Source organism: Pinus tabuliformis, chromosome 7 (genome assembly GCF_031772625.1).
Source record: "Pinus tabuliformis cultivar Carrire ecotype Pingquan chromosome 7, CPIR1, whole genome shotgun sequence".
Taxonomy (NCBI): domain Eukaryota; kingdom Viridiplantae; phylum Streptophyta; class Pinopsida; order Pinales; family Pinaceae; genus Pinus; species Pinus tabuliformis.
In genome coordinates this window covers 187257008-187266052 of record NC_142293.1, presented here as the reverse complement: position 1 = coordinate 187266052, position 9045 = coordinate 187257008, and the positions used below count along the sequence as shown (strand labels likewise).

General features: G+C 42.4%; 1 pseudogene; it reads right to left on the bottom strand.

Moving 5' to 3' along the window:
• Positions 1-6116: 6116 nt before the first annotated feature.
• LOC149246477 (uncharacterized) lies at positions 6117-7480 on the bottom strand (annotated as a pseudogene).
• Between the last annotated feature and the right edge of the window lie 1565 nt (positions 7481-9045).

The window sequence follows — 9045 nt, the reverse complement described above, 5'->3', positions numbered from 1 at the left end:
GAGTTGCGATGTGTGACGGAGGCGACACATATGCGACGAAAGGTGCGACGATAATGGAAGAGCGTTGGAGTTTATATAGCGCTTGGAGTGGTGAACGATAGGGGGTGGCCGACCTACGATGATGGGGTGAGGCCAACTTGAAAGAGCACCCAAACGATGTGATGAAGGGGTGTGTGGGCGGTTGGCTAGGCAACCCACCCACACCCCACGATGACTATATACATGCGTTGGAGGAGCGTTCAAACTCATTCGAAAATTCGACAACACATTCTATCTTCGCTCTTGGAGAAGGGTGATAAGTGCACAGTTTTAGAAGGGAGATGAGCGCATAGCTTATGCGCACTCCTTGGTGATATGCACTTGTTGGAATCGCTCACGGTGAGAGGTGAAGGTGTTGGGCAAGACGTGCCCCGGTTGGATGTGCGGTTGTGTCGTTGTGTCGAGACTTGGCGAGGGTGTCTTGGTGGCTCGGGTGAACACCCACCCATCGTGCAAGGAGTGCACGAAAGTTGTATTGATGTAAAATTGGCTAAGTATGGGACTTGGTCTTGCCAAGACATACTTATGTATTGTAAACTGATATTCTTAATATATTATTGGGCAGACTCATTGTTCAGGGAGTTGCCCCTCCCTTTATACTGTGCAATTGTTGTTCTCTTTTATAATTGCTGATGATAATGAATGAGTATGGGTGTTCATTAGTATAAAGGCTAAACATAATATTGCTTGGTTGTGAAACACAAACTAAGTAAGGAAAAGTGAATTAGGCGTAGCCCATGAGCATTAGTATTGGTGAAAAGAAAGTGTTCGATGGTGCTGCACCTCGCTATAAGCAGTTGGAAGACTACCACAGGTGTAGGGGCGTGATAGGTGGTATCAGAGCTAGTCTGAAGACTTGGAAAAGTCTTGCAGGAAGCTGGTGAGCAGGGTTGCTCGTGACAGTGGAAGGGGTACTTGCAGGTGAAGGAAGCCGTTTCACACAAGTGGAACAAGGGTTGGTTCAGGTTGCAGGTGACTTGGTGAAGCTGTTGGATGGTCGAAACTAGATTGCAAAAGAAGAAGAAGCTGTTGGAGATGGCGGCTGAATCTCAGGCTGGGTCTAGTCATGGACAAGATGCTACTTTAGCACTTATGGAAAAGATGCTATTGAGGATGGAGGTTATGGAAACTTCCTGGGATAAGAAGATGGACTTGTTCGCTAGGGAACAAGAGGCCAACTCGAAGATGAAGGAAGAGTTTGATGAACTCCGGACACAACATGAGTACACTGATCTTATGTGTACACAACTTGAAATAAGGGTCAAGGAGGTTGAAGAAGCAAGGGATCAGGGTCTTGCAGAGATCGTGAACTTGAATAAATCTCTTGACGAAGCCAATGATGAGATCGCGGTGTTGAAGAAGGTTGTGAGGCATAACTCAGGTGGAGGAGTGCCTCATGTGAAAGTCAAGGAACTAGAATCTTATGATGGCACAAGGAATGCAAAAACTCTTGGCAACTTTCTATGGGACATGGAGCAATACTTGGAACGGTTGGTTCTATCTAATGATGAGACAAAGGTCAAGGTAGCTGCTCAGTTCTTAACAAAGGATGCTAAGATGTGGTGGTGAAGGAGGATGGACTAGATTGCCAATGGCAGTGTTGATGACATTACTTCGTGGGATGACATGAAGAAGGCTTTGCAGACCCATTTTAGTCCTCAGGATGAAACATGGGAAGCAAGGACGAAGATTAAGTACATAAAGCAAACCGGGAGCCTACAAGCATATCAGCGAGAGTTTGCAAGTGCAGCTCTGGAACTTCCTGACATGGCGGAGAGGGACAAGGTGTTCAACTTCATTATTGGGTTGAAACCTTGGGCATGCAATGAAGTGAAGAGGCAGAAGATTAGGACACTTGAGGAAGCTTTTGCTGCTGTTGACAGGTTGGTGGAGCATTATGATGAGACTTCTGATGACAAGAAGAAGAAGTCTGATAAGCCGAAGGATAAGAAGAAGGATGATGCTTCGAAATCAAATGATAGTTCGAAGACGAAGAAAGCCTTGAAGTGTTGGATATGTGCTGGACCACACACGGTGAAGAATTGTCCTTCTAGACCAAAGGTGGCTTCTATTGCACAATCTGATGCGAAGAATGAAGGTGCTTCTATGGGGATGATGCAGATACTTGGTGCTTCTGCTACTACGGAGGTGGTCTCTAGGAGGGATCCTGAGAGGAACATATTGGAGTATGTTCGAATGAAGGTTGGAGGTGCTGATGTACTCACTATGGTGGATAGTGGGGCTTCTCACAACTTCATGGGCGAAGATACTGTGAGAAGGATTGGGCTGAAATTTGTACCGGAAAAGGCACAAATAAAGACAGTGAATTCTCCTCCTATTGAAATTCTTGGTATAGCTGAGAGGGTGGACACTACACTTGGTGAATGGACAGGGAAGGTTGATTTCACTATAGTGCAGATTGATGACTATGAGGTTGTATTGGGGATGGAATTCATGAAACAATTTTATGCTATGATTGCTCCACATTTGAAGAAGCTCTACATTTATGATGGAAGGGAAGATGTACCCATTGGTGTGCCAACCATTGGAGTGACAAGGCCTGATTGTAAATTGGGAGTGATGCAAATGTAGAATGAGAAGAGAATGGGAGATATGAGTAAGCAGTTTTCTACTGTTGAGGCAAATCTTACCGAGCAGTCATTGGTCATCAGGTCACTTTCAGATAGCATATTGGACTTGTCAAGAAGGCTAGAGTTGGTTGAGGATGATGATGATGATGAGGAGGTGTATGTGAGGCCGGATGTCCAGAAGGAAGACCGGGTTGCTTATCTACAAAGGATGGAGATTGAGGATCCTGATAGATGGATCAAATTGATTAGTGAGGGAGAGCCTTCAGGCTCTACTCCCTCTACATCTTCTTAGATGGACAAGAAGATGGGGCTCATTGTTAGCTGCTCATGGCAGTGAGTCCCTAAACATGTTGAGCAGGTATGATTGATGGTGCAGGGATGGCTTGGCATCAAGCATCATGACATGTTGCAGATGAGATGGATGGAGTTTCCATGGACCTGAGCATGGATTACACTTATGGAGATAGATTCTTGATGAGTCAAGAATGTGGCAGGATGTTTTGAGGAACAACTGATGATGGCATGAGGATGTTCACTCTCATGGTTTGAGCGTGACAGTTGGATTAGCTACCCAACTAGTTCAGACATGGGGTCGCGAAGTGTGCAGAGATATGTTAGCATTGTGTTGGAGTATCATGGCAGAGGTTCACATGGTGACACATGATGAGGTTGACACGAGATGTTGCATCAGGCATGTAGCTTGAGATGGAGGGACCAACCTTCCACGATGGAGAGCAGCATGTGGAGATTGCGACAGAGGGGTCGATGATCATGGATCGAGATGATATCTGATGATGGAGGACATACCGTTGAGGTGTATACCTTGGTATGGTGGTCTTGGTGACAGGTGGTTGCTAAGGCAAGACATGATGGAGATGGAGTTCTACATATGTTGCAGGGATGTTTGCCTTATGTGGAGGAGTTGACATCATGGATAATGATGATCTTGGCGGATGGCTACCGAGATGGTATGTTGTCGAGGACGACAATGATTTCAGGTGGAGGAGGATGCAAGGTCCTCGAGTTTAGCTGAGCGCGGTTGGGCAAGTGGCCGCGGTTGGGTAGGGGTGAGCCGAGCCGCACGACAGGCGAGAGCGCGGACACGCGGGCGCACGGGCGCCCAAGCAGGCAGGCGCGCGAGTTGGAGTAAACGCGCACGGGCGCGGGCGCGGTGAACGGGAGGGCGCGCGGTGCACGACCCGGGCGAGCGCACACGGACGAGTTGCGATGTGCGATGGAGGCGACACATATGCGACGAAAGGAACGACGATAATGGAAGAGCGTTGGAGTTTATATAGCGCTTGGAGAGGTGAACGATAGGGGGTGGCCGACCTACGACGATGGGGTGAGGCCGACTTGAAAGAGCGCCCAAACGATGCGATGAAGGGGTGTGTGGGCGGTCGGCTGGGCAGCCCACCCACACCCCACGATGACTATATACATGCGTTGGAGGAGCGTTCAAACTCATTCGACAATTCGACAACACATTCTATCTTCGCTCTTGGAGAAGGGTGATAAGTGCGCAGTTTTAGAAGGGAGATGAGCGCATAGCTCATGCGCACTCCTTGGTGATACGCACTTGTTGGAATCGCTCACGGTGAGAGGTGAAGGTGTTGGGCAAGACGTGCCCGGGTTGGATGTGCGGTTGTGTCGTTGTGCCGGGACTTGGCGAGGGTGTCTTGGTGGCTCGGGTGAGCACCCGCCCATCGTGCAAGGAGTGCACGAAAGTTGTATTGATGTAAAATTGGCTAAGTATGGGACTTGGTCTTGCCAAGACATACTTGTGTATTGTAAACTGATATTCTTAATATATTATTGGGCAGACTCATTGTTTAGGGAGTTGCCCCTCCCTTTATACTGTGCAATTGTTGTTCTCTTTTATAATTGCTGATGATAATGAATGAGTATGGGTGTTCATTAGTATAAAGGCTAAACATAATATTGCTTGGTTGTGAAACACAAACTAAGTAAGGAAAAGTGAATTAGGCGTAGCCCATGAGCATTAGTATTGGTGAAAAGAAAGTGTTCGGTGGTGCCGCACCTCACTATAAGCGGTTGGAAGACTACCACAAGTGTAGGAGCGTGACACTGACCTTTCGGCCTCTTGAAACAGATATAAGGTCAGCCCGTTCTCCACACTCAAAACTTAAAAATCATATAACAAGCATTTGAAATCTATGGTCTTAGAAAAATTTTGATGTTGATGTTTCATCATAAAACATGTGCTCAACAGAAAAGTAAAATATAGTGGAATATTAAAAGCATGATAGATACAAAAAAAAATCAATTATTTATTTATTTAATGTGCTTATAATGCAAGCGGCTTGTAAGAATCTAATAGATCACAAAATAAATTGATTCATAGTGATATTTCAAGACTCGACCACGTCCAATAGAAATTGCAATATATATCCCTACAATATATAGATCGGGTCGGGGTCAGAGCTGATCACTTCCTATGGGTTATCAAGTGAAACTCAGTCCTGACCTTTGACTACTAGGGTCAGGGTCGATTTCATAGTCGGGCTGACGTTTAGAAACAAACACAAAGGTAAACTGAATCCTGATTTCATATTGGTTCGAATGTAGAAATAATGAAAGTATTGTTGCCTTATAATTAAGGCAACCTTATGTATTCCCAAGGAAAATCCTTCCTTCCATCCTTTTGATCCATTCCCGTCTCGGTTCAGTTCAGCTGCAATATACTAAATAAATTTCTAATTTCGTAAATAAATATATCAATCTCTATCTTGTTTGGGGCTGGCATAGGCAGAGACAATTGACCGTATGAAAGCATCTGAGCCAATTCCAATTCGAGTTAGATAAATGATAAGAAATAAGATCTTAAGCAAGAAATTATGAATGAGATGTGAAAGCTATCGGAGAGCGAAGCAAGCGGTTGGAGTGAGTACTTATTGATAAGATCAAAAGGCACACACTTTCCCATTCGAGCATGGAAATAATCTAAAATATAAATCTACAATTCGCTTGCAAAGCTCGAAGTAATCAGAACATTTGCACTGAGAATGGAAGCTACACTAAACGTATTCTAGGTTTGTGATTTCTCATAAATCAGAAAAATTGTAGCACACCTCTTCGTCTTCTCAATTTTTTCTTGATTGGATATCTCATCAGTACCAAAAGTTTCATCATTATAGAAGTATGTTATTTCTGATCATGAATGACTACCAACCTGGAAACAAGCTAAAGGCCTGAGAGTATAAGATTTTAAATTTTTTCCTATAAAAAACAACAATGAGAACATTGAGAAATCAGAATTTCTATCAATCCAGCCGAATTAAACACATCATTAACTTCTAATAGATGATATTGTGTCTTAACACATAATCACCAACAACTTAGAGCCCAATCAAAACCAGATGTGCTTTAGTGTTTCTTTGGTCCAAGCCTTTGTTCAAAAGCCTTCGTAGATTATATGTACATATTGCAATTTTTGGCGATAGAAATGGTCTGGGTGGAGTGAAATCAATAGCCCCAGAAGCTGTCCAGATCCACTGGACTAGTAGTTGATGAAGGGCCTACCTGAAATGGGTGGTTAAGACGATTACAGACAATTTCAGAGTTTATTTTAGTACCCAAACACGTGTCATATTGAGGAAGGGAGAGTGCAGGTTGAGGCTGCATCTGTTGAGGAAGGTCGTTGTTTTCCATGTTGATTTCAGGTCGTGGCTGACTCTCAACCCACTGACTTGCAGACTCAACCTTGCCAGATTTGTCTAGTTGTGGACCAAAAGAAGGTTCCAACTTGCAATGCTTTAGGGTTCCAGGATCGTTGTATTGATCAAATAGTGCCCTCAGGAGAGTATTCTGGGGTAACCCTGGAAGGAGGCTATGGATTTGGGCCTGATTTTCCATTGGAAGCTCACATTTGTAGGTATGGAATTTGGTGGGAATGCAACCAACTGTGAGAAAAGAAAAGGAGCTTGTGGGACATGGTTGTTCTCTTGTCTCAGGTTCAGAAATGGAGGGAATGGACTAGACCTGTTAATGCTATTCATGTTGAGCCTTGGGTCATTTAGAACCATGTTGTGTATGAAAGGAGCAGTGCTCCTCATAATGCTGGCAATTTCAGAGAGTTCTGCAGAGTCTGCAGATGTTCTATGTTGTTGCAGATGATGACTAGGGGTCTTGAAGTCATTGTTATTGTTTTTTTTGTTGTACTGTGGATTGGAGAAGCAGGACACATGCTCCCTTGTAGATCCTTCACTCTCCAGAGATCCACTTTCATCATTGACTGCTGATAATGGGGGCAAGGAAGGAGACCCAACGTCAAGATATGAGCTTTTGTTGAATCCATATGAACTCTTCTTTGCTCCTATACTTTTCTGAAATATACGATAGACCACCCATTCATCCATGGAAGTCTTGGGAAGTTGATTATACAAAAATTTTCCCTCGAGACGATACTCGTACATCACCTAGTTTCTCTTCTCTCCCTTGGGAGCTTGGCCTTTGTAAAACACTAGGGTTTTCTTCATCCCAACGAGGGAAGAACCTCGTGCATTGAAAATCTCTCGGTCCTTGCTAGTGGACTTCCAATACCCTGTTTTTGTGGCTCTGTTGGTGTGTAGCCCAGTTGGATATTTGCAATCTCTGAGGATGAAAAAGTACCATTCCTTCTCGCCCATCTTCCCTTTCTCTGGAAGATCCCAAGGCTTACACTTGTTGAGGTCGACCTCAGCAATGGCTCGGCCTGAGAAATTGTTGTCAAGGACCTTTCTAACAAGATAGTGAGTGATCAACTCTTCATCAGTGGGATGGAACCTAAACCCTGGGGGAAGTTGTGTGTCACCCTTGTCCTGCGCATACGTAAAATTCAAGCCCTCCATTTCTGAAATCTCCTGAATGCTTCCACCACTGGTTTCGAGATTCAGGACTATGAAAATTGATAGATTGAAAGTGAAATGTGCAAGTACGAAGTCGAGCCTTCAGGTCAAATATTGACTTGTAGAACTAGTCAGGTTCAAGGAAGTCGAGCTTGTTGTTTGTGTGAGGACATGGGACCTCGACCACGACTAATCAGAAGTCGGGTCTCTTTCTGAAATCCGATAACATTTAGTATAAGAATTTATTTTTTATTTTTAGCGTTTGTAAAAGAAACTATACGGTCTGATTTATGTTTTTATTGTAAGTTAATTAAAAAATAAAAAATAAAAATCATTTATTTTAATAAAAATCAAGTAAATTTTTTAAGAAAGAATCTAATAACTACGCCAAATAGTTTGAATGGTTGGAATTTATGGATTGAAATCCTTATCTATAACATGATATGATTATATACACTGGAGATATATTAATATTTTAATATATATTTAACATGTTCACCCAAGGTTCCCAACTTTGTAATCTGGATATAACTAACATCTTGAACTACAACGTCTCAATTGGAACTCTTTCCTATCAAATTTATATTTAAAAAATAATGTAAATACACAAGCTAATGAGTAGTCTACATCTATGTGCAGTTTATTGAATAACTAAGGAAATCAAGCCACGTGTAAAATATTGGGACATGAACCTAATAGGAGGTCTGCCCAACCTCATATACCCTCGATCTGGAGCAGTCAGACTGTCAGCAACCTAATAAAGAAAATTTGTTGAGTCGACTGGTCGACCCCGACTAGTCAGAGAACGTACCCTGGGCTGATTGACAGCATTAGGAGCGGGAAGCAAAACTGACCCCGATCACCGGTGGACCCTGCTCGAACTTTTAGTATATGGATTTGAGTTTATAAAGAGGAAATGAGATCATCCAAATACACTTGAATTTTAGTTTAATTGTGCGTTGGATCTGTAAACTATTCATGGTTGTCTGTTGAAGGTTTGGATCAAAATTCCTTTAAAGAATTGATAGGAAGGCCCATGATACATTCATGAAGGGCCATGATATATTCTGTAAAAATATGTGAGGTGTTTTGTAAAAAAAAATTCTATTAAATTACAATAGAAATATATTAAAATTAATTTATTTTCTAAAACAAAAAAAAAATTATAAAAGTTTTTTCTGGTAATATTTCATTGGCTTATTATTGAGGATAACTTCAAATACATAATTATTTATATATATTCTGCAAAAGACACCTAAAACTTTATCAAATATAGATATGGAGAGTGAGTTGACCAACTGAAAACGTTTGTTGTTATTTCATCAACGTTTTCCATTGGTAATTGCATAATTACCTACCCTTCCACTTGAGTATAATAACTTTGAATGTGACTTTGAGACATAGCCAATCTTTGAGGAGTTGGAGATCAATCACAGGATTTGGCTAACACAGTGTCATTTAGAATGTCATCAATGCATTAGTTAAGGTTGTTAACCTGGTTTTGCATAAGGGAACTTATTCTGTTCTTATTTGTAATCATAGTTTTGGAAGTGAAATGTGCAATTCTA